This window comes from Belonocnema kinseyi, chromosome 9 (genome assembly GCF_010883055.1).
Source record: "Belonocnema kinseyi isolate 2016_QV_RU_SX_M_011 chromosome 9, B_treatae_v1, whole genome shotgun sequence".
NCBI classification, from domain to species: domain Eukaryota; kingdom Metazoa; phylum Arthropoda; class Insecta; order Hymenoptera; family Cynipidae; genus Belonocnema; species Belonocnema kinseyi.
Window position 1 is genome coordinate 86,966,550 of NC_046665.1, and position 24,040 is coordinate 86,990,589.

At 29.4% G+C, this 24,040-nt stretch overlaps 1 protein-coding gene across 5 annotated transcripts in view; it reads left to right on the forward strand.

The window, feature by feature from the left end:
- Positions 1-24,040, forward strand: part of LOC117179404 (stress-activated protein kinase JNK) — a 473,020-nt gene that overhangs the window by 160,346 nt on the left and 288,634 nt on the right. Inside the window, exon 1 of one of the 5 annotated variants that reach the window (XM_033371163.1) lies at positions 129-208. The exons of the other annotated variants lie outside the window; for them this stretch is intronic. The gene's annotated coding sequence lies outside the window, so the exon portion shown is untranslated. Of the gene's footprint in view, positions 1-128; positions 209-24,040 lie in introns of those variants that run through there. 5 annotated transcript variants of the gene reach the window in all.

Here is a 24,040-nt window from a genome sequence, read left to right on the forward strand (position 1 = left end):
TCTCGTACTCTGCATACGTGCTGCTTTTTCCTTTTCATGTATTTGTAACATTATAGCTCATAAACGTATACGTAGCCCAGAAACATAATCGATCTCGGCAATCAGCCTAGTGTCAGTGTACAGAAGCGGTTTTGCATAAGATATTATATATATAAATATAAATATTACCTATAGAGTCGAACGTTCTACCACTGCGCTGCGTACCCTGGTAACTATTTTTTATTTTTCGAGTAATTAACTTGAAACCAGTCAACCCCTTCATGTTCCGATACCTATTAGATTTCCCATCAAGTAGCCACTCGTTTTACTCAAGTTTGGGCATTTTTTCAAAAGGTAATAGGAGACTTTCAAAATATCTCATTCAATAAAGAGGGAAACTGGTTGTAAACTTTACCAAAATAATGTCGAACATTTCCCAAATGCTTCATGTCCCAGCTTTAAACGAATTTTGCGGAAGCTCTCCCCAATCAATTTCCTCCGTGTATCTATAGTTGAATGCTTTTGATCATTTGATCAATTTGATCCCGAAATTTGATCAAAGTTATGTGCAACGCTTTTATACCAATTTCGGAATTTTTATTTGCTCAGTAAATGGCGCATCAGAATAATCTGATTCTCGATATCACTTATTGCCTGTCATGAATGTTCATGAGTCGCAACTGTCGAGCATTCGATATTATGCCTCATCAAGTCATGAGTGTCAACATGCACATTGCAGTTTCGATACGATCATTTCGAGGAAGTTTCCTACATTTTTTTTCGAAAACTAATTTTTATTTTTGCGTGATTACGATACACTTGGCGACAGAGTTTTATTACAGTTTCTTAAAGGATTATTTGCGAAAAAAACGAATCTGAATGTTTTAAATTAATATGTCAAAAAGTTTTCAAGATATCGATTTTTTTTAAATTTTGTGATGAGACAGAGGAATGTCCTCCCCCCATGAGACGTTTTAAGAGGGGTAGGGGTGCGATCTGACATTATTTCTGTGACCATTCACAGGGGTACTTTCCTCCCTCCCTCCACTAAACGTTTCATTATTCCATTTAACAGAAAAAATCTGTATCTTGAAAACTATTCGAGATATCGATTTAAAAATTCCAGATAAGTGTTTCTCGCGAAAATCTCATCGAAATCAATATTCCGAAATTATGTTAATCAAAAACGAAAGTCAATAATCATTGCGATTACGAAAATTATAATTTCAACATAGCAAAATCGAGATATCGATTTACAACTTTCAGATTCGTGTTTCGCACAAAAAATCATATAGGAATTCACATTAAAACTTTGTCGCCACGGATATCGTAATCTCCTCCTAGTTTTTGATGAATACTTGAATTGCGTAAATGTACGGAAACACCTTCTGAATGTAAACAATCATTTCCAGGACCATAGAGATTTATTATAGCCCAATATAGGAAAATTGAAATTTGGATCCCACCTTGCAATTCAAGAATTTGTAAAACATTCCCTGTTAAGTTATAAGAAGCTGTAAATCCTTTAGAAGTTATCCTCTTTGTTTAAAAAGTCGCCTTTCTGCATTTAAAATTCTACAATTTGGTTGAATTTTAGTTTCTCTCTTGATTGGAGAACCTTTCTTTGTTGAAGATTCAACTCTTTTTTTGGAAATTCATCTTTTAGCATAAAAATCCATCTGTTATAGTAGAAAACTAATTTTGTTGGTGCAAAATGAAAATATTTGGTTGAAAAGTCATTAGTTTTGGACGAAATATCAACTATACTTCTTGTTGGAATTTTTTAACTGAAAATCTAACCATTATATTTTAAATCTGAAATTAATTGTTTTTTGATGAAAATTCAACTATTTTGTTGCAATTTTTTTAAAATGTAACTGTTTTTTAATAAAAATAAAAAAAGTTTATTGAAGGTATCAACTATTACATTTTTCTTTTGCAGGATAAATTTTTTGGTTAAAAATCCAACTACTTGGTCAAAAGTTTATTTCTATTGTTAAAAATTGAACTTGAACTCCACTGTTTTTAAATAATTTTTTCGGTTTAGGATTCATAATTTTTATTTGAAAATTATTCTTTTTAATTTAAAATTGAATTATTTGGTTGAAAATTCGCTTTTTTGTAACTTTTATCTCTGTAATCAAAAATGAATGTATTTTGATTTTTGGTTAAATTTTTTTAATTTAAAATGTTATTATTTAGTTGAAAATTAAATTATTTTGTTGAAAATTCATCAATTTCTTTAGAAAGTCATTATTTTGGGTTGAGGAATCAACTACCTTTGTAGAAAATACAGCTATTTAGTTCAAAATTAAATTTTTTTGTTAGAAATTCATGTTTGTTGGCTGAAAATTCAACTCTTGTAGAAAATTTACTTTTGAGGATATAAATGAATCCTTTTTTGTTGAAAATTTAACTGTTTGTTTCAAAATTCATGTATTCGTTCTCGTATTTTGTTGACATTTTTTTTTTGTAGAATAATAATCGTTTTTGGTTCAAAATGCAACTACTTGATTGAAAATTTAAACTCCTTACAAGTAAATATTATTTTTTTGTTATTCATTTTTTAACTAAAAATGTAACTATCAGAGATAAAGATTCAGCATTTTAATGTAAAATTAATCTCATTTGGCTGAAAATTCAGTCTTGTTTATTTAAAGATTAACTTTTTTAACTGTAAACTCTAGTATTACTTTTTCAGTTGAAAATCAAACTACTTGTTGAAAATTCATTTAGTTTGTAGGAAATTCAACTTTTTCTAAAACATTTTTCGTTTGTCTTATGTTAGAAAGTATTGAATCTTCCAGAAGTGAGAGTCGGAACTAGGTAAACTTAATGAAACACTTTTAGAAAGAAAAACGAAGATGATTTTCAGACTCATAGATATTTATAGCCCAATATAGGAAAATTGAAATATTTTTCCTGTCCTGAAATTCAAAATTTTGGATCAGGAAAAGTGGATCATTTTGATCTGAAGTTGACAATCGGAATGATGTGCAACGGTTGGATATCCCGGGCGCCACTATGTATTCTTCCATTGTTTTTATATATTCAAAATGCATATTTTATCAAAAAATGGAATACGAACTTTTTTCTTTAACCACACAAAAATCAACGATTAGTTTCTTCCTTTTCTTTCCTTCTTTCTTTCTTTCTTTGTTTGAACTGTTTTTGGTACATTACACACGTGATGGGGCAATGAACCAGGAATAGTCCTTTTAATCATAATGTAACGCGGAAACCTAGTGCCTAGTTTTAGGAGGACTTTGTAGTGCCTCGGACTGTTTGATTTAATCGCGTCATTATAGCGGTGACTTCGAGTAATTGACTGTATTAAATTTAATAATCCAACCGGGTTGCGTTATCCAGCCAAAACTGCGATACAGCGTGGGCGCAAACCGTGAATTCGACTCTATTACTTAATGATGTCGCCCAGACTCTGTTTGTCCAGGACACAAATGTTTTCACAGAATTTAATTTACTATGAAGCTGAATAACATTTTGCCTAAATGTCTGACACGCAGAGAAAAATGGATGTTTACCCTTACCATCTAGATGTTTCCGGTTATCATATTTAATGTTTAACTATAGGACAGCCACCTAGAATAGTATATGGCGTTACTATCCCATACTTTGAACATCTTCTATTGAAGATCCATCTGTACAGTCTGACATTTGCTTGACAATTTGATTAAATAAAAATTATGGTTAGATTATACTGTTCAAAATAGTATTAAATTTAAAATACCAATGTATATTAAAATAAGACAAAATAAGTTCAGCTGAATTTTTCAATTCTTAACAACAATAAATCATGCTACCTTTTTCCAGTTATCCAAAAATAAAATTGGATTCCAAATCAACAACAGACCTAACCTACAATCAAATGTAATCACATTAAATTTCTGCCATTCTGGACAAATTTTGGAAAAAGTTCCATCCATACGTTGCACTTTAATCATGAAGAGCAGTCCAATCGACGAATTCTATATTATTGCTTCCAATGCAAATATTGAACAATAATTGAAGAAATGAAAACACTTTAAGGTTTCAAGCACGGTGCTTTCCAACCTGTATATTAAATATAATATAAAATGTATATTAGGGCCATGTAACGAGTGGATCACGTGACCAGATTCCTACGTTATCCTCACTTTTTTTTATTTCCGAACTTATTTTCACAGGAAGCGCCACATAGAGTTGAAAATGTGGGATAATAAATAAGAAGCACTAAGGAAGGTGGGTCTGTTCTTAAAGTTTAATAATTATAAAAAAGGCAAAAAAAATTATTTACAACAAAAAACTCTGTTCATAATTATACAAATTTAAGACCCTCACCACTGTTAGTGCTTCTTGTTTAATATCCCAAATTTTCAAATCGATGTGGCGTGTCGTGTGATAATAAGTGGGGAAATAAAAAAAGTGGCGGTGAGGTAGGAATCTGATCACGTGACCTACTCATCACATAGCCTTAAATTTCAACAACTGTTCATACAAATGACTTTATATACATTTGTATTAAATTTAATACAGATTTTTCCAGCAGTGTAAGCACGTGTAATATAATAGGTTTGTGTACACTGAAAAATAATTAGCATTGAACCAAGACAATATCGGTACGAATACGGACAGCACAATATTTCAATGATACAAGAAAATTGGTTTTATCTCAAGGAAATGTAATTAAACAAAGAAAATCAAGTTTTTTCAATCTAATACGTTTTCTTGAGACAAGAATTATTTTCTTAGATCAAGAAAATATATTATGTTCGTAACGACATTTTTGTATTTCAATATCCGTTCTTTTTCGGTGTAAAATAGAATCGATTTTTGACTATACCGCCGTGATTTGAGAAAACACCGTTAACTGTAAAATGAACGAAGCCGAGAGAATCGTTACACAGAAAATTTTCATTTTTCCAAAAAAATGGTTAAAAAATGTTAATTAATTATCTAAAATGCAGTTACCGGTATTGACAGGGATGCCGAAATTCAGAAAACATCGTAACGGGAAGTTACGGCTCTCTTCGAATCACGGACCTCAGAAATAGGCCTGTTAAGAAAACAACTTTTTGTTAAAAGTTCATCTTTTTTGGTTAAAATTAATTTTTTTTTAAATCAACTATGTAGTTAGAAACTATTTTTTTGATTGAAAATTTTACAGTTTTGTAAAAACTTCTTATTGGCTTCAAAATTCAGCTATTTTAGCAGAAATTTGCATTTGTTTGTTGAAAATAAACCCTATTTTGTTTAAAATTCTTTTTTTTTTGTTAAAAAAACAATAATGTGGTTGAAAACCAAGCATGTACTTGAAAATTAATTTTTTTTGTTTTAAATTCATAAATTGTTGGATGAAAACTAAACATTTTCGTACAAGATTCGTCTTTTTGTACTGTAAATTGAACAATTTGGTAGAAAATTCTACCATTTGATTGAAAAAATTAACTTTTTTGTTAAAAATTCAAATTTCGGTTTGAAAAATCGATTTTTTTAAATTTAGTTTTTTAGATTGACCGTTTATATATTTTGAATGAACTATTTCGTTGAAAACACTTGTTATCGGGTTGAAAAGTAAACTACTTTGGTTGAGAATGAACACTTTTGTTGAAAACTAATATTTTTGAGTTGAAAATTAAATTGTTGTCGATTTTTTTTGTAAATATTCAATTATTTTGGTTGAAAATTCACCTATTTTGTTTAAAATTCGTATTTTTCGGTTAAAAATTTCATCTTTTTCGGTTGAGGATTTAACTATTTTGGTGAAAATGAACTTTTTGGTTGAAAGTTAATACTTCTATATTGAAAATTCAATTGGTTTGTAGAAAATGCGTTTTTTTGGTTTAAACATTGAACTGTTTACGTTCTAAATTCAACTATTTTGTTCCAAATCCATTTATTGGACTAAAAACTCACCTATTTGGTAGAATACAGGGATTTGAACGAAATTAAGGGGCAGTTTTGGATATTTGCCAATTATTTCGATAAATTTAAAAGAATTTGGCTAAAAACTAAGCTTAGTCTAAAAAATTGTAAAAACATAATGAGCCTACGAAGGCACAATGTCAAAATTATGTGTTAATCGTATTATATATAAAAAAGAATGAAAAGGGACGTAACGAAGCTTTCGTTACGTTCCTTTTTATTTTTTCCACATAAAACTTTGACGAAACATAAATTGACAGTGTGCCTCCGGAGATGCATTATTTTTTAGTGACTTTTCATACTTAGCATTATTTTCAGGTAAATTATATGTAATTTTAAGAAATAATTGGAAAATATCTGAAAAAGCCCCTTAATTTCGTTCGAATCCCTGGTAGAATATTGAACAATTTGGTTGAAAATTTACTTTTTTGTGTAAAGTTAATTTTTTGTTGAAAATTCTTATTTTCGATTTGAATTTTTTTTTAATACGAATTTCTTCAGTATAATATCAACGGTTACATTTTTTCTCGAGAATTGATTTTTTTAATCAAAATTCAACTACTGGGTCTAACTACTTTGGTAAAAATAGAATGTTTTTTTTGTTCACAAATTTTTTTAACTGGAAATTTAAATATTTTATTTTTCTTTGGAAGTTTATATTTTTCATTTTTAATGCAACTGTGTGGTTGAAAAAATTTGAAGGGTTTCAAATTTAATTTAATATGTTACCTAACAATAATTTTATTTAGAAAAAATTAATTTCCCTACTTTCGTGAAATAGGTAATAGTTATATTTATCCATTCGACTTGATTGAATTATGAAATATATCACCTTAAAGTATTTCTCATGTCCTCGCATGATTGTAATAACTATGAGAACTCTTGCTGTTTCTCCACTCGAATTAATCAAGATTTTCAATTCAGCGACGATCTCTTAATAGAATTTATTGTATTTTTTTGCGCAGTGAGATACTTGATTTGTAAGCGTAAATGCATGCATTAGTCGGACGAGTATGCGACATTTGCAAATTGTACGTAAATGTCACGCTACGCCGCGCTTTTCGCATCACTCGACTCGAGCCCTCGTGGAAGCGGCGTGGCATGGCGTTACACGCTATTACGAATCTCTTCTTCTTAGACAGTTACGTGGCGCTAATTGGCAAGTCTGTCAATCCATTCTCACTCAGTTCTCTCTAAAATGAGTATGTGAGTCTGCGAGTCTGCTCAACTCAAAGCTAAGCGAATTAACCTTTTATTGTTGATAAAGAGGCAACCGTATTAATAGCACATGACGGAAATTAGCGTCGTGTATATAAATTCTTACTTCTATGCAAGTGCTTTGAAAACTAAAATCGGAAATAAGATCCCTCACTTATTTTGATTGCTACTCGCTCAAAAGAAAAAAAATCCTCTAGGTTTTGAAATAAAAGCACTTGAAAGCTTAAAGTCTTCTAAATTCAATGATATGATCAATTTTAAATTAAAAAAAAGTAATTCCTAGAACTGCTGGCCCACGCACAGTTTCTCAGCTCGCAGGGCAAGAGACGATTGCGACTCTTACCTGAAAATCACCAGCAGCATCGTAGGAAAGGCGCAGTGCGCGGGTAGTCACTCGAGTATATTGCGCAATATTATGCATTCCAGTTGAAAATTGTTCAAAAGGCCCTAAATGTTAACGTTTCGTCAGAAATATTCAAAATTATATTTCGTGCATAACAATGATTTAATCAGAAATTTAATTATTGCACTGCCCTCCCATCATATAACTACAAATTGGTGGCAATTCAACCGCTTCTTGTCTCCATTTGTTCCCACGATAAAGTATTTAATATTTTTGAACTTTGAGAAAAGTTATTACGTTAAAAATTTTTGAAAGAATATCTGTGCATTTTTTCCGATTTTTCCTAACGTCGACCGTTTTTTGGGAATAGGTGAAACTCGTCTCTTGAAAAAAAGGGCCAAAAAACCCTGTTTCTTGGGATATTTTGCCCCCCTAACAATTAAAAATAATTTTTCATGATAAAAGTGATCATATAGTTGAATTCAGTAGACTCTAATCTTTCAGATTCTTTCTATTAAACAATTCAGAGATTTTTTTAGCGAGTTGCAATCAAAAGATTTTTCAAAAGATTATTGAGTCTATCATTTTATGATAATCTTGGTCTTTGCGTTATTCAGGATTTTCCGGCTCCTTTGCATGCGCCTTGCATAATCTCCTTAATTCTCCGTTCACTCTCTTTTACCCCATCCCAGGGAGACAATTATTAATAAGCTTAAGTAGAATATTCATAAAGTCTTTGACACGAGCAATGCAATTTTCTATCGTCAAACACTATTAGAGTACCTATCTAAAAATTAATTGTTATTGTGTGACTAAAATTTTGCTTCATACGCAAGGCATGAAATTAAACAAGGCTGAATAACTATTCCGATGAAGTTGCACCCTGACTATCAAATATTTAAATTCTGTTTTATATTCAGTCATCACGGGTTGTCACCTGTTTATCTTATTTTACCTATTGAATATTTAACAGACTAGTCGGGTTTCTAAGCCAAAAAGAATTTTTTTTTAGAATATAGTTGAATTTTCGACGCGAAAAGTAGAATTTTCGATACAAACTTTCATCATTTCATTTTTAATAAAAAGGATGAATTTTTAACAAGACCGTTGAGTGTTCGACGAAAAAAGATGTCTTTAACGATATAGATGAATTTTCAAGAAAATAATGAAACATTCAACAAAATAATTTGATTTTAAATTAAATAGCTAAATTTTTACTATACAAAAAAGAGTCTTCAACCAAGAAGATTAAGTTTATACCAAATGACGAATTTTCAACAAAATACATTAATTTTTTACAAAAAAAAAACATAAGTGTGTAACGTTAGATGGAATAGTTAAATTTTTAGTTTAAAAAACAACATTCAGATAAAAACCAGTAATTTTCTACCAGTTTAATTTCACAAGAAAAGACGAATTTTTAACCAAATAGTTGAATCCTCAACCAAATAGATAAATTTTCGACAAAGAATATTCTTTTTCTACCTAAAAATACGAATTTCGAACAGAGCCGTTAAGTTTTTTTATCTAAATAGTCGAATGTTTTAGAAACTTCAAAAAGATTTTTCATCCTGAAAATATGAATTTTCAATAAGAAATTGAATTTTCAGTCAAGAAAAATAATTTTTTACCCAATAGTTCTGTTCCCAACTGAAAACAAAACAAAGATTTACCCAAATTTTCAACTTATAAAGGAAAAATTTTAAAATAAAAATGGAATAGCTATATTTTAAGATAAATATTGATATATTCTGGTTAAATGTTCAAATAAATAGATTAATTTTTAACCCAATAGTTTAGTTTTCTCCAAAAGTAGTTTAATTCTCCACCAATAATACGAATTTTCAACAAAAAAGTCCATTTTTAAGCAAGCAGTTTCATTTTCTATTAAAACGTTGATTTTCTAACCAAAGACATTAATTTTTTACAAAACATGTATTATCAATAATAACCAAATTTTCAATCAAGTACATGATTAATAAAAATTGAACCATAAATGAAATAGTTAAATATTCAGTTAAAAAAATTAACTTTTAACTAAAAATGAAACGAATTTTCAACAAAACAGTTAAAGTTTTGATAAAAAAGGAGGTCTTTAACAATATAGTTGAATTTCCATAAAATAATTAAACTTAAAAAAAATTTAAACCAAGTCGCTGATTTTTGAACATACAGAGAATAATTTTTCAACCAAGAAGAATAAGCTTCTGACAGAAGACAAATTTTCAACAATATACATAAATTTGACAAAAAAGAGTTAGTTTTCAGCCTAAAATAGAATATTCATTTTCTCAGTTAGAGAAAAAAAATAATTTTCAATGACTTGAATCGAAAAATACAAATTTTTTAGAAGATAATTGCGTCCTCAATCAAATAGAAGAATTTTGAACAAAGAAGATTAAATTCTACCTCAAAAGATGAAGTTTTTATGTTTAGAAAACAGTTGACATTTTAACAAGAAAGTTAAATTTCCAATAAAGAAACATGAATTTTTAACCAAATAGTCTAATATCAAACTAAAAACGAAGTTTTTAACCACAATTGCAATCAACAAATTTTCAGTTTAAAAGTTAAATTCAACTAAAATAGCCGATTTTGAACAAATTAGATAAATCCTCGGCCAGATATATAGCATAGTTTAATTTTTAACAACATTATTTATTTATTTAACGATTCGATAGTGATAATACGAGTGTATTTATAAGAATATCTTACTATCATAACATTCCTAAAAGCTTATACCATTAACAATTTACTTTTCCCTTTATAAAGCAGCTTTCATAAGTTAAAGAATATCGCTATTTAATTTTACATGTAAAGAAGTACCATTTCTACACATTTAGATGTTTTGAGTGCCTGAAAAAGCATTATGTTGGAACTAAAGTATTAAAACTCGAAAAATAATCAATACTGAATGTTGTGTATCTGGTTACTAAAAATTCTGCATTTTTTATATTTTCTGACATTATATTTATGTATTTACATGTACAATAACTAGCGTTCTTACGAGAAATGTTTTTCGAGTTTTTGTTTTTATCGGTGGCGGATGCACTACCGCGAATCATGATTAAATCATTCTCAGATGGATAATCAAATGGGTTATTTAAGTATTGTGTAATTTTTTTAAATGGTGTAGGATTGCAATGATTAAGAAATTTTTTTCAAGGAAGTCGTATTGTCAACAGAGAATAAAAGAATTTCTTAACATCTTTACAGACTAGATGGAGTTATGAATAAAAATTTTTAAAAATTAAATTTTGTCTGAAAAAAGTATCTTCTCCTTTCGCTCCGCTGGGAATCAATCCTCTGAACTTCCGATTGCTGTTCGGGTGTTTTCCCATTAAGCTACTAGAGTAAAGACGTCAAGAAGTTCTGTTATTCTCTGATGACAATACAGATTCCTCGACAAATTTGACTTGTAACATCTGACATATTAATGCGTTTATTTCTGAAAAAGGATTTCTTTCTCGATTTCTCTAGTAGCTTAATGGGACACCACGCGATCGGCAATCGGAAGTTATGTGGTTCAATTTCCAGCGAAGCGGAAGGAGAAGATATTTTGTCAGAAAAAATTTAATTAAAAATATTAAGAAAATGGCCGTACTCTATTCGTGGATTGTCCGGGATTTTTTCCGAATTTGAGTACACATTCCCTACTTGATATAGTTTTTTTAACTTAATTAATTTTTGATGATCTTCGATGAGAATTGAACATTCCAGACATCGCTTAGTCACTCGTTTTCTGTATCTCAAACCCAGGTACCTTTTGGAAATGTGGCACGTGGCTTAATTAACTTTCACATAACTTTAGCGAGACTCAATGATGCAGGACATCCATGGAATTCAAGCAATGTCCGTGAGCCAATTGTCTTATCGATCGAGCGTAGGTCGGTTGCCGGTTCGATCCGGCACGTCTTTACTTCTTTTAAAGAAAGGGGAAAAAAAGAAAAAGTCGAAACGAACCAAGGGTAAGACTGGAATAAGGTTGGGGATCGCGAAATTGGGGAGGACGTTTGATTTATAGCGGTTAGAACTTCACCCCTCACGAGAGTATGCTCCTAAAAACCCTACTCAGCGCGTTTGAGTTTCGCGAATTTAGTCCTTTTGGCACCAGCACTAGCAGCAACCCTCCATTCCCACCTCCACTTTTACCTTTAGATAGACCCCCGTTCCGCCCTTCAAAATATTGCCAGCACGTGCAAAGCCGCATCGCGCGTCGATAAGCACTTTAGTACTGTGCTTGCAAATAACGCGGAAGAGAGACCATGGTTATTTCCATCGGAATCTTAATAAGATTTCCTCAAAATGTTGGTATTTTGATAAGCGTTATTTTTGGTAGCTTTCAAAATTACATTTAAGATAAATATCCTTTCTGTATTCTGCAAGGACCTACGACTCTTTAGTCAACTACTTTATTTAGTTGCATAAACAACTTGCGTAAAGCGATTGAAAGTGGTCGTGCTTCTGTGGAAAGTGATCAACGCTCTGGTAGAGATTTTGATCCTGATTTGGGAAAAGTTTTGAATGGTTTCTGCATGACGATAAAACACTGGCCCATTGATCACAGCTTATTCAGCAATTTCTGGTGAAACCTATGTCACAGCCTCCATGCAGTTCTGACCTGGCTCCTTGTGATTTCTGGCTGATTCCCAATTTGAAATAGCTTGCGAAGATGGTGGAATCGCTGAATGCAGAGGTGGCGGCTTAAATTCATCGGATCTGAAAATTTTTTCTGTGAAATAATTAAAGTCTGTCTGAAATCAATTCAGTTCATATTTGAAATGTTTCTGACATATTTTTTAATATTTGTGAAATTATAGAAATCTTTGAAATCTATCTAGAATCTTTTTGAAATAACAGAAATCCTTCTAGAGTCTTTTAAATCAATCCGATTCTTTTGCGAAATATTCGAAATCTTTCTAAAACCTTCGAGATATCATTGCAACCTTTTTCAAATGTTTGTGAAATCTTTGGGCAATATTTGAAATCTTTAGAAAGCCATTGAAATCTTTATTCATTTGTAATCTATTTGAAATCCTAGCGAAATAATTCAAATCTTTCTGAAATCAGTTCAGTTAATATTTTAAATATTTTGGTCATATTTGTAAAATTATTGAAATCTTTGTAAATGCTTGAGAAAGGATTGAAGTCCTAGTGAAGTCTTTTAAATATATCCGAAATCATTTAAATCTTTTTGAAGCTATTCGGAAATAATTAGAGTTTTTGTGAAATCTTTGAAATGTACCTGAAATCCTTGCGAAATATTCGAAATCACTGTGAAATCCTTGTGAAATATTTGTAAAGTCTTTGCGAATTCTCCAAAAAATTTTTGCGAAATATTTCAAATCTTTGGGAAATCATTCAAATCTTTGGAAATTCTCTAAAAATCTTTGCGAAATATTTGAAATCTTTGGGAAATCATTGAAATCTTCCCGAAATCATGAGGAAATCATTAAAATCTTTTTTCAGCATTTGAAATCTGTCTGAAACCTTTTTGAAATAATAAACGTCTTTGTGAAACCTTTTAAATATATCTGGAATTTGTGCAAAATATTTGAAATCATTGTAAAATCTTTGAAATCTGTGAGGCAGCATTCAAATCTTTGCAAGAGCTTTGTAAAATCTTTGCCAGATCTTTGTAAAATCTTTACGAATTCTCTAAAAATCTTTGCAACATATTCAAAATAATAAAAGTCTTTGTGAAATCTTTCAAACCTACACGAAATATTTTAAAACTTTGTGAAATATTTATATAATCTTTGAAAAATTATTGCAATCTTTGTGGAATCTTTGGAATCTATCCGAAATGTCGACAATATTTAACTTTGTTATGAAGAAGAGAGTTTTTCTTCACATTTTCTTGTAAATTGCTGCGGTATAAAGAGTTCAAGAAAAAAAATTACGAGAAAAAATTAATCCTCGGCTAATAATGTAGTCGCTAAATTTAATTAAGCAGAAAAATTGAAAAATGCGTTTTCTACATTAGCATTAGCTTCTGGGTAGATGTGAAGGATCATTATTCTGGTGAGCGAATAATAAATCCTCTTGGGAAATTTTAATAATGTGATTATAATGAAATAATTTGTACCTATGTTAAATAAAGAAGTGAAATACTGTCCATAAAAAGGGTTTAATATCTAAAAAAAGGACTGATGAAGAGAAATGTAAAAAGTAACTTTTTCCCCTTATAATTTTATCTATTTGCTAAAGTTTATATTCGTTTCAGATAAAACTTTAAAAATGCGTTGAAATTTAAAATGTTTCAAGAAACTTAAAAAATTTAATTAAATAAGCATTCTACTGTTTGCTTCTTGTTCAAATCTCTAAGACTACTTATTGCTACTTTTTGGGGGCACACAGGGTACTTTTACAAGTAGCTATCAAAATATTGTTATAAATTTTCCGATTTGTATGAAAGTCACAACATCAACCCATTCTTTACGAGAACTAACGGAACTTTAGATTCTTTTGGGCAATAAAACTTTAGAACAAGTTTGCCCATTTTCTTCGAGTTCTGAATCTTTCAAAGTTCGTGACAAAACATGATAAATGTTTTTGTTTTAAAAAATTAGTTATACATGGTTTTAGCACTTTCAGAACTCACGGATTATGATTATTGATCCTTGGTTCACAAAAAATGCTATCCATGTATTTTGTACTAAACTGCATTCATCCAAGTTAATAGATTCAGTGATTCGATAATATTGGATAAACAGCTGGATGGTTTCTTCTATATGAACCTATTTAATTTTTTCTTCTATCTGTGGTATTTTTAAAATACAGCCTTTGTCTAATTACACAGGCCGACAAAATCAGGTCGACCCTCTGACCCAGAAACCAGAATGTACTTTTCCGAAGGTTTTTGGCATGCTGAATCCGAATCTGAGGTCCAAATTTCTCAATTGGCTTTGGTTTCCGAGATATCCTAACCTAAATGTGCAAAAACATCAATTTTTTCCTATATTTGAAGTTATGTAACATCGATTTTTTTCATTCACTCAAAAAACCACAAACGCCATTTTAAAGAATAAGTCTCGTTCTTTCGAATGTCGTTGAGTTTTATCTTTTGTTTTTGCTAAGATATCACATTTTGAAAATTTTATGTTTGTGAGTTTACCTCTGTATAGAGCAATAATTGCTGTTTTTGCACTTTTTTGCTAGGATATCTCGGAAACCAGAGTCAATTGAGAAATTTGGACCTAAGATTCTGATTCAGCTTACAAAAAATCCTTCGGAAATGTATATTCTGGTTTCTGATTCAAAATCTTGTCGGCCTGTGTTATCAAAAAGTACAGATTGTGTTCTCTCTTGTAATCTTTACAGTTCTGATGAGGCTATAATATTATAGCGAAATACATTAACACGTTTCAAAAAATAAACATTGTTTATTTCTAAACCCTCAAAACTTAAGGCTTAGTCCACTAGAAAATACGAACTTTATCACTAATTGGGTCTATAATCATCAAAAATTATTATGTCTCCATATATTGAGATGGACAGTAAAAAAGTAGGCATTATCATGCTAAAGGTTCTTTGAAAATTTAATTCTTATATTGTTTGAGAACATTGTCTGTCAGTCTGTTTATTACAGTAGTAAATAAAGCTTTTAATTCAGACTTACAGATCCATAAAAATTGGATATTGTGACGGTCTTTCTGAAAAAAATAGACTTTGAAGCTTCACAATACGTACTAGAGGTGCATTATTCAAATCTCACCTTCCAATCACTGTAGGTGACAGCTGCACCCACGCGTGCCAAGGAAAATTTATTAAGAAAAGATGGTGCTTTGCTGCTAACGAGACAACTTTGCCTAACAATTGCAATCTTGTATGAAATCATGTGTAATGAAAGAAGAATGCTGTCGAATATTAAGTGTTTGACTTCTTTTCGGGTTCCGGGTCTTTGTTATTATTTCCGTTTGAAGCCATTAGTAAGCATTGTGCACTGAACAAGAAGCACTTCTGATTTTTGTATAACTTTTGTTAAATTTAGATAACAAATTTTCATTCAAGATAATAGGATTTTCATCATATCTTTTTAGGTTGTAAAAAATGTTGTTTTTATAGCCAAAGTCGTTAAAGTGAACCTTTCACGCGTACACTAGACCCGCCAGATGTTCACTTGCCAATCAAAAATACGAGGTTGTAAGGCTATACGAGACGATATACTGGATTGAATATCGTCTGGCTTGTAAACTAAAATTTAGGTATGATGCTCTGCTGTAAATATTTTACAATTTTCAAGATTAATAATTTATCTTTAATTTCCACTGTTTCAAAGTCGATTTTTCAAAGATTTATTCCTTAGATTGCCTCATGAAATCCTTTTTTTTAGAATTTCTAAAACTTTAAATCAATAATTTCTTGCCTTTGGTGGGATAATGATCCTCTATTTTTGACAGATTGAAAAAATATTTATTCGGAGGTCGCTATGGAGATCTGTATGCCGACAACTCGACTTTTTAAAGTCTTTAAATTTTGATTAATACAATTTTAACTATCCCTCTTTTCAGATTCAGAAAATTCTTTGTGTGCGATACCATGCAACCTTTGCATCTTATTCGTTATGAACAACAATTTTTAAAGGCGGTTCAACGCCCTTAAAGTTTCGAATTTAGGATAAAGTTAAGATTTTAGAGGCAAAATTCAGCTGTAAGAAAATTTTTTAATTTATGAAACTTTCGTGAAAGATTACTTACATGCCTTACTGAAAAATTTCTACTATTTGAAAAAATGTAAGAACTTATTTTCCTACATATATAAAAATATTTTTTTCCAAAAGTCGTTAAATTATTGTTAAAGGAAAGTCTTGGGTACCTTATTTTTATATTTACTAGGAACATCAATCGCGTGCTACACGCGTGTGTTTTTTTTCGGTAAAATAATTCTTGATACAAAATAAAAATTTCGAATAACTATTTTCGTTTTTTATGTTTATTTGCTTATTGATTTTTAAGGTTATGAAAATTTAATTTTACTCACTTTATTGGGATAATTCGAAAAGATTTTTGAAAATATCAGATATGGTAGATCACAGTTTCCACAAAAAAGTCAATTTTCAACCACAAAAGATGAATTCTTGACAAAAAATGTAGTAGATGATATTTTAGCAAAACATATTTTTATTTTTAATCAAAAGTAGTTTAATGCAACTCAGGAAAACAAATTTTCAATAAAATAAATGAATTTCCCACACAAAAAAAAGATTACCAGTAAAGAAAGAACACATATTTCAACCAAATTATAATTTGAGGGGAAAAATAATTTTTAATAGAAAATTCTCTAGAAAATTCTCATATGTCAAAAAGAAGATTTCTCATATGCCAAAAACCTGCCTTGAAAATTTTTGGGATCATTTATTATTTTACAGAAATTAAACAATATTCGGAAATAATTCAAAGTTTAAACAAAGTTTAGTATTTTCAAAGCTTCTAAAATTCCTAAACATCTTTTAAACTGAATCAAATTTTGCCTAAAATTTTGTAAAATATTCTAATATTGAAAAGATTGTCTTTAAATCTTCCAGATTCTTTATTGACAATTTTAGAAACATTCTAAAATATTTTAGAATCTTCTTAAATAATCTCTTACAATTATTTTTCAACATTAAATATAATAAAAAATTTTCCCAGAAATCTCAAGATCATTTTTAGTATCTTGAAACCTTTCAAAATCCTTAAAAAGCTTCAACATTTTATTTCGAAACCTTAAAAAATCTGCATATTGTTTTAAATTTTTTAAAGTGTTTAGAAATTTTTATTTTTGTTTGACATTTTTTCAAACTTCTAAATCTTTAAAAATCATTCCAATATTTCCTAAAATGTTTGAAAAATCTTCAATACTTAAAAAAGTTTCCTTAAAGCTTTCAGATTTTTTTACAAGTTTGGAAACATTTGAAATGTTTTAAAATCTGTTTAAATTATTTTTTCAACATAAGAAATTATGCCAAAATTTTTCAAAAATTTGAAGAAAATGTTATTATCCAGAAATCTTTCCAAATCCTTAAAATACTTGAAAATTTCATTTTTAAATCTTAAAAATTGTACATATTGATTTACATTCTTTTAAATCTTTTCAAACATCAAATTACTTTTGCAAATTTTTTTAAACGTTTAAATCCTTTAAAATATTCAAATTTTTCCTAAAATTTTGGAAAAATCTGTAAAAATGAGAAAATTACCTTAAAATTTTCTAGATTCTTTTTTGAAATTTTTATTTTTCAGAATAAAAAATATCCTTTAATTTTTCCATCAATCTTTTTAAAAAATTAAGTTGAATATTTTTAACAATCTTTTAAATTATTTTAATATATAATAATATATATAATATTAATAAATAGTTTTAAATTATTTTTCAATCTTTTAAAAACTTCTAATGTTCTCTTAAATTTCTCATTTTTTAAAATAAATGTTGCAATCTTGCAAAACTGAAAATTGTGGCTTTAACATCTTCTTAATACGTTTTTTAGATTTCAGGAACTCAATTCAAATTTTTTAGAATCTTTTTAAATTTTCTCATAATACTAAATTTGCAAAATAAAAAATAACTCAATTTTCGCAAACGTATTGAAAAAAGTGGTATCCTCTTGAAACATTTCAAAATCCTTCAAGAGGTTCTTTTTTTTAATTTTCTTCAATTTTTTACGTATATATGAGATAAGATAAGATAAGAAATTGCTACCAGTAAAATAAGTAATATTTTCTGAAAGACTTATAATTTTGTTAATTTCCTAAGCGCTGAATTTGACTTCCTAATCTTAACTTGATCTGAAAATCCCAAAGTTAGGGATGTTAATACTTACCTTAAAATTTTTTTTATTTATAACTAAGAGAACTTGAGGATCACATGATACCTGATCAAGAAATTACTGTATTGTACAGGATGGGATAGTTAAAATGGTAGATGTATAACATTTTTAAAACTTTATAAATCAAAATTTTCAGAATGTAATTTCCGATTCAAGGTTATAGAAAATGAAAAAAAAAGGATCTCATGAAGCACCCTATTAACCATTTCTCGCTGATTCTGATTTAGAGAGTAACTTTTGGGAACCTCGTCTAGTTAAAAAAGAGAAGCCATAAAAACTTTTATGGTTTGGTATATAAAAGATCCAAATGGTCTTAAAAATTCCATTTCGATAGAGGTTTAATGACTTTTTCATTATTTAAGCACAGCACTTGAAATTTGGCCTTACAGCTGACTGTGGGTTTTGCTTTCTAGAAGCAGATATCAAAGTTCCAAAATGGGTTTTAAGATAAGTAACAAGATTCTGCAAAGCATAGCTCAAGTTCTGCTTTAATGATAGGATCGAAAAGATAGAGCCGGGAAAGACCCTAGGGAGGCATGCACGCCACCGACCCTTATTTCTCCAGTCTTTGTTCATCTTCAACAGGAACCTGGCGTGGTATCAGTTTATACTTTATAGGTATCTTTCCGAGTTAACTCGTAAACCCGAGGACATCGCACCGGGTGATGAAAATGCTAAACGAACCCTCTTTTTCGCCATTATTTTTTTAGGGAGCAGGAAATAATATCTCATTCAGCTGACGTTGTACCTGGAAACACATTAGGGGTGTCTGCGTTTTGTTTCTTTGAAAATTACTCATATTATTCTTATTAAAGCGAGTTTGAGGGAAAATGGACAATTGAATGTTTGGTTTGATATTAGGCAGAGTTTTAGGCAAGGGTGCGTTATGTCCTCTTGACTATTTATTATATTCATAGACAAATGTCTATGAATGGCTCTATTAGACGAAGAATGATTTACCAAGAATTTTGAGAAGACCAAATACTAGTATGAAGACGACACATCTTAAAAATAACGTAAATAAATTTAAAAATTATTTATTTGAAAGAATGGATGATATGACAGTAAGTAACATTATCTTAGACGAAGACAGGATAGACAAAATTAGGTGTTAGGTGTATGAGCCATTATCAGAAGGAAAAATTTGACAAAGCTAAAATTGCAGTATCACAGTAAACCCCAGGAATAAAATTCATTTTTAAATTGGATAAAAACGCTACAGAATATTTATTTGACATATGACATATATCCCACGTCTAGCCTAGACGACTAGACACTATTCATTTTTTAAATTGTATCACTTTATCTAAATGATTAAACCAAAAAATCTTTTTCGCTGAACCTAGACGCAGCCATTTGACATATCACATATGTCAAATATTTTCGTCGTACAAATTTGATCTTTCGTCAGATAAACATGCTGCAACGTTTTTATCCAATTTAAAGATGAAATTTATTCCTGGGGTTTACTGCGATATACCTCTGTATTTGCACCCTCTCTGCTGTACGGTAGCGAGACCTGGACATACCAGGAAAAAATGGAGAGCGATTTACGAAACAGGTGTATTTTTAGGCAAAGTGAATGGCCTGAAATGAATGATTTTGGATACTAATGGGCCCTCGTGGAGACCTTTGCTTTGTGAAAGTATTTGGAGTAAAGTATTTGGAACTTACTATAGGATTATCATTTAGTATATGTATTTTTGTGTGAACTGGGATGTATGGTGACTTTTTGAAAATTCGCCTGCGATGATCAGAAGAGAGATTGATCAGCAACTCGTGTTGGAGCGATGTTGCGAAACGATTGTTCTGTTTGAATGAGCAACACGGGAATTCAAGATTGATATAAAATTTATTATTACTTTCTTTTATCATATGAATTCCTTAATCCCCGGTAGTATACATAACGATTCTAGAGCCGGGCGAAAAACACTTACCATGAAAGGGATTTGGCTTAATGATATAATAATCATTATTCCATGTTTTTTCTTAAAGCGGTCTCCTAGAAAGTCAGGGAATTTAAAAATGGTAAGGGAACGAAAGGGAATGTTAGGAAAAGTCTGTAACAGTCAGAGAATGTTCGCTAAACTAAAGTTGAAATTTAGGGATGATTCGCAATTTATGTTTTTCCAAAATTTTCATCCCCCTTCCCATATGTAAGATACCGTAAGATTTTAGTTGCCCTTTGCCCCCCACACACATACACACACAATCTCACTTAAGTTTTATAAAGTTAGAGAATGGAAATACTTGAAAATTATGTTGATTAAATAAACGCGAATCCTTAATGAAATTAGATTTAAAAAATAAAATGTACTAATAACAAGTACGTCTCACAAGCTCGCGATTTTATAGTTTGTTTATTTCATGTTTTTTGGGGGGAATACATATTATGCTTAACAATTTTGCCTGTGTCTTATCGTTCAGAAAAAAATATAATATTATACATTATATGTCATTATATTATTTTTGGTTTGAGAATTAAACTATTTTGATAACAAATTATACCATTTGGTTGAAAATGATCTTTTTTTATTGAAAATTCATATTATCGATTTAAAAATTGAACTATTTTGTGGAAATTTCTCTTTTTGGTTTAAAGAATTCATCTAATATAGTAGAAGTTTTATCTTATTTGGCTATGAAATTAGAATGCAACTATTTGGTTGAACATTAATTTGTTTTTAGTTGAGGATTGCACTATTTTGCAGATTTTATTTTAATCCAAAGTAAAGTTCTTTCTTGAAAGTAATTAATTTATTTGGTTGATGGTTCATCATTTAAGTTTAAAAACCTTTTGTTGTTTGTTTGAAAACTGAACTATTTTTAAAAAATTCTTTCTTTTTTTCAGGTTAATTCGTTCGCTGAAAATATTACCATCCCATTTTTGGTCAAAAATCTATCTTCTTAATTTAAAAATTCAACTATTTGGTTTAAATATCTTGTATTTTGTCGAAAATCCCTCTTTTGTTTCAGTATTAATCGTCTTTGATCAAAATTTAATCTTTTTGGTTGGAAATGTAACTTTTTGGTTAAAAAATTTGTTTGGGTTGAAGATTCGTCATTTTAGTGAAAACTGTATTTCCTTGGTTAGAAATTTAACTTTTTTGTTGAAAATTCATTCAGTTTGTTAAAAAAATAATCTTCTGGGTCGAAATTTTATCTTTTTTTTAAATTTATTTCTGTAGTTGAAAATTTAACAATTTTGTTAACAAATTTTTGTATTGAAAATTCATTTTTCAAGTGAAAATTAATCTTCTTCATCGAAAATCTATTTTGTGGGTTAAAAGCTCAGTTATTTGGATTAAAGTTCAACTATTTGGTTAAAGTTTGAACCATTCGATTGAAAATGCCAATTTTTGGTTACAAATGCATTTGTTGGTTTAATGGTTTATTTTTTTTAAGTAAAGATTAATTTAATTGGTTTTAAATCCAGTATTTGTTCGGTTAAAAAATCAACTTTTTTTTAGAAAATTCTTCTGTCTTAAAATTCAACAATTTGGTTGGAAATAACTTTTTCTAAATTAATATTTTCAGGTTAAAACCCCAACTTTCACTGTCGAAAATTCTACTCTTTTGTTGAAAATTCCTTTTTTGTAAATACTTCTTTCAACTGAACATTTAATTATAGCATTGTTTGATCAATATTTACTTTGTTTGTTGAAAACTCAAGTATTTAGTTGTACCTTCGTCTAATGTGTTGAAAATTCGGTTTTCTCAATGGAAAATTTTTTTTTCGTTGAAAATTCTGTATGACTCTTGTTACTAAAATTCTTTAATATAAATTTATGAACAAATATTGGGATTTCGTAGTGACCCTTTAATTGTAAAGAGCATTCACTTGTCCCTTTGTTGAAAATGCGTATTTTACGTCTAAAATGATTAAATTGGAATGGTGTCCGGTACTTTGTGAGAAGCCATGTTACATGCTGGAAAAGGATAAAACCGAGGTTTTCGTTTCATGAAAGAGACTTCTTCTATACCTATGTGTCAACACGTTCGAGGCTTATGCACTTCTATACATAAGCTATATATGTACGTTGTCGCATAGACTTATAAATAACCAGATTTTTTTTCTAGATGGCTTTAAATGCGGCTTAGACTTGTTTAAAAGCAGATATTATTGACTCATATGAATATAATGAATATATTGAATTCATAACATCACTGTTGAGCCGAAATGCAGTGCAGTCAACCGGGGATATTATGACCTCAGGACATTACTCCAAAGAGGTTTTTTTGTTATTTGTGTGATTTTGCTGTATATCATATGAATATTTTCTAGATTTAAAAGATTTACAGAAAGTACTAATATAAAAAAGTAAAATTACACGAACTGAGAGAGCATAAATGTTGTACTACACTATTAGAAATGTTTGGAAAATTCCGACACATTTAAGATACTAAAGTAACTGAAATTTTCGAAATTAGGTTGCTGAAGACGTAATGCAGTAACTTTTACAGTAAATTTACTGAATTTTTATGTAACTTCAGAAGCGGTTTCTGAAGTTTACAAATAGTTTCATAAAAAATAATCGGCAGATTCAAGAGATTTTGTTATGACTTGTTACGGAAGAGGGGTACTTTATAAATGTGAGTAAAAAACGAACCTAGCTAACAAAAATTGTTTGTAAGTCACGGACTTTTAGGGTCAAGGAAAAGTCAGGAATATAAAGAACAAAAATCATGTAAAAGTTAGAGAATTTCTATAACTTTAAACTGTCAAGTAGAATAAATTTGAATTTTTTAAAATTTTAATTTGAAATTTTTGTATTTCGATTATAAAAGATTCTAGGTTAATAATGTTACAGGATTAAGATTCTGGTCTTTGAATCTTAATATGGTCAGGGAAAATAAAAAATTAACCAGTAGGAAATTAGAGAAAAATAAAAATGAAATTTTGCGCTAACCCTGGCATAATATTCTTGTTAGTAATTTGTTCTGCTTGTATTTATATTTATTTATTTTTGCAGTTGCTTTCTCCACGAGATTACCTTTTTAGTTATAAAATTTTATTATTTGTTTGAAAATTCAACAATTTATGTTGAAAAGATGTCCTCTTTTGTTGAAAATTCGTCTTTTTGGCTTGAAAATTTAACTAATTTCATAGAAAATTGACTTATTATTTAAAACTCATATTCTGATGCTAAAAGGTGAAACTAAAATCTTTTTTGCTTAAAAATTCAACTGTTTTTCGAAAATTTAATTTTCTTATTTGAAGAATTCCTCTATTTTACTAGAAATTGCTTTATTCCAATAAAAATGCAATGGTTTGGATTAAAATTCAAGAATTTTGTTAAAAAGTATTTTTTTGTTTTTGGTCTTTTTGATTAAAAAATTCATCTATATTAGTAGAAATGGCATCTTTCTTGGATAAAGATGCACAACTGTGTTTGTATAAAAATGCAATCATTTAGCAAAAAAAGTTATCCTTTTTTATTAAAAATCCGACTGTTTCGTTAGAGCATCGTATTTTTGGGTAGAAAATTCAAGTATTATCTTTGTAGAAAATTTACTTCTTGTTCAGAATTTATATTTTGATTGTTTAAAAGTCAAAGTAAAATCTTTTTCAGATGAAAATTCAATTTTTTTTAATTCGTATTTTCTATTTAAAAGTTCATCTGTTTTAGTAGAAATTTCATCCTTTTTGGAAAAATGCTACTGTTTGCTTGAAAGTTAATATTCTCTCTGTTTGAGGACTCAACTTTGTTTTTGAAAATTTTGGTTGAGTAAACCCCAAACTGTAATGTATAGAGACAATATTTTTCCGT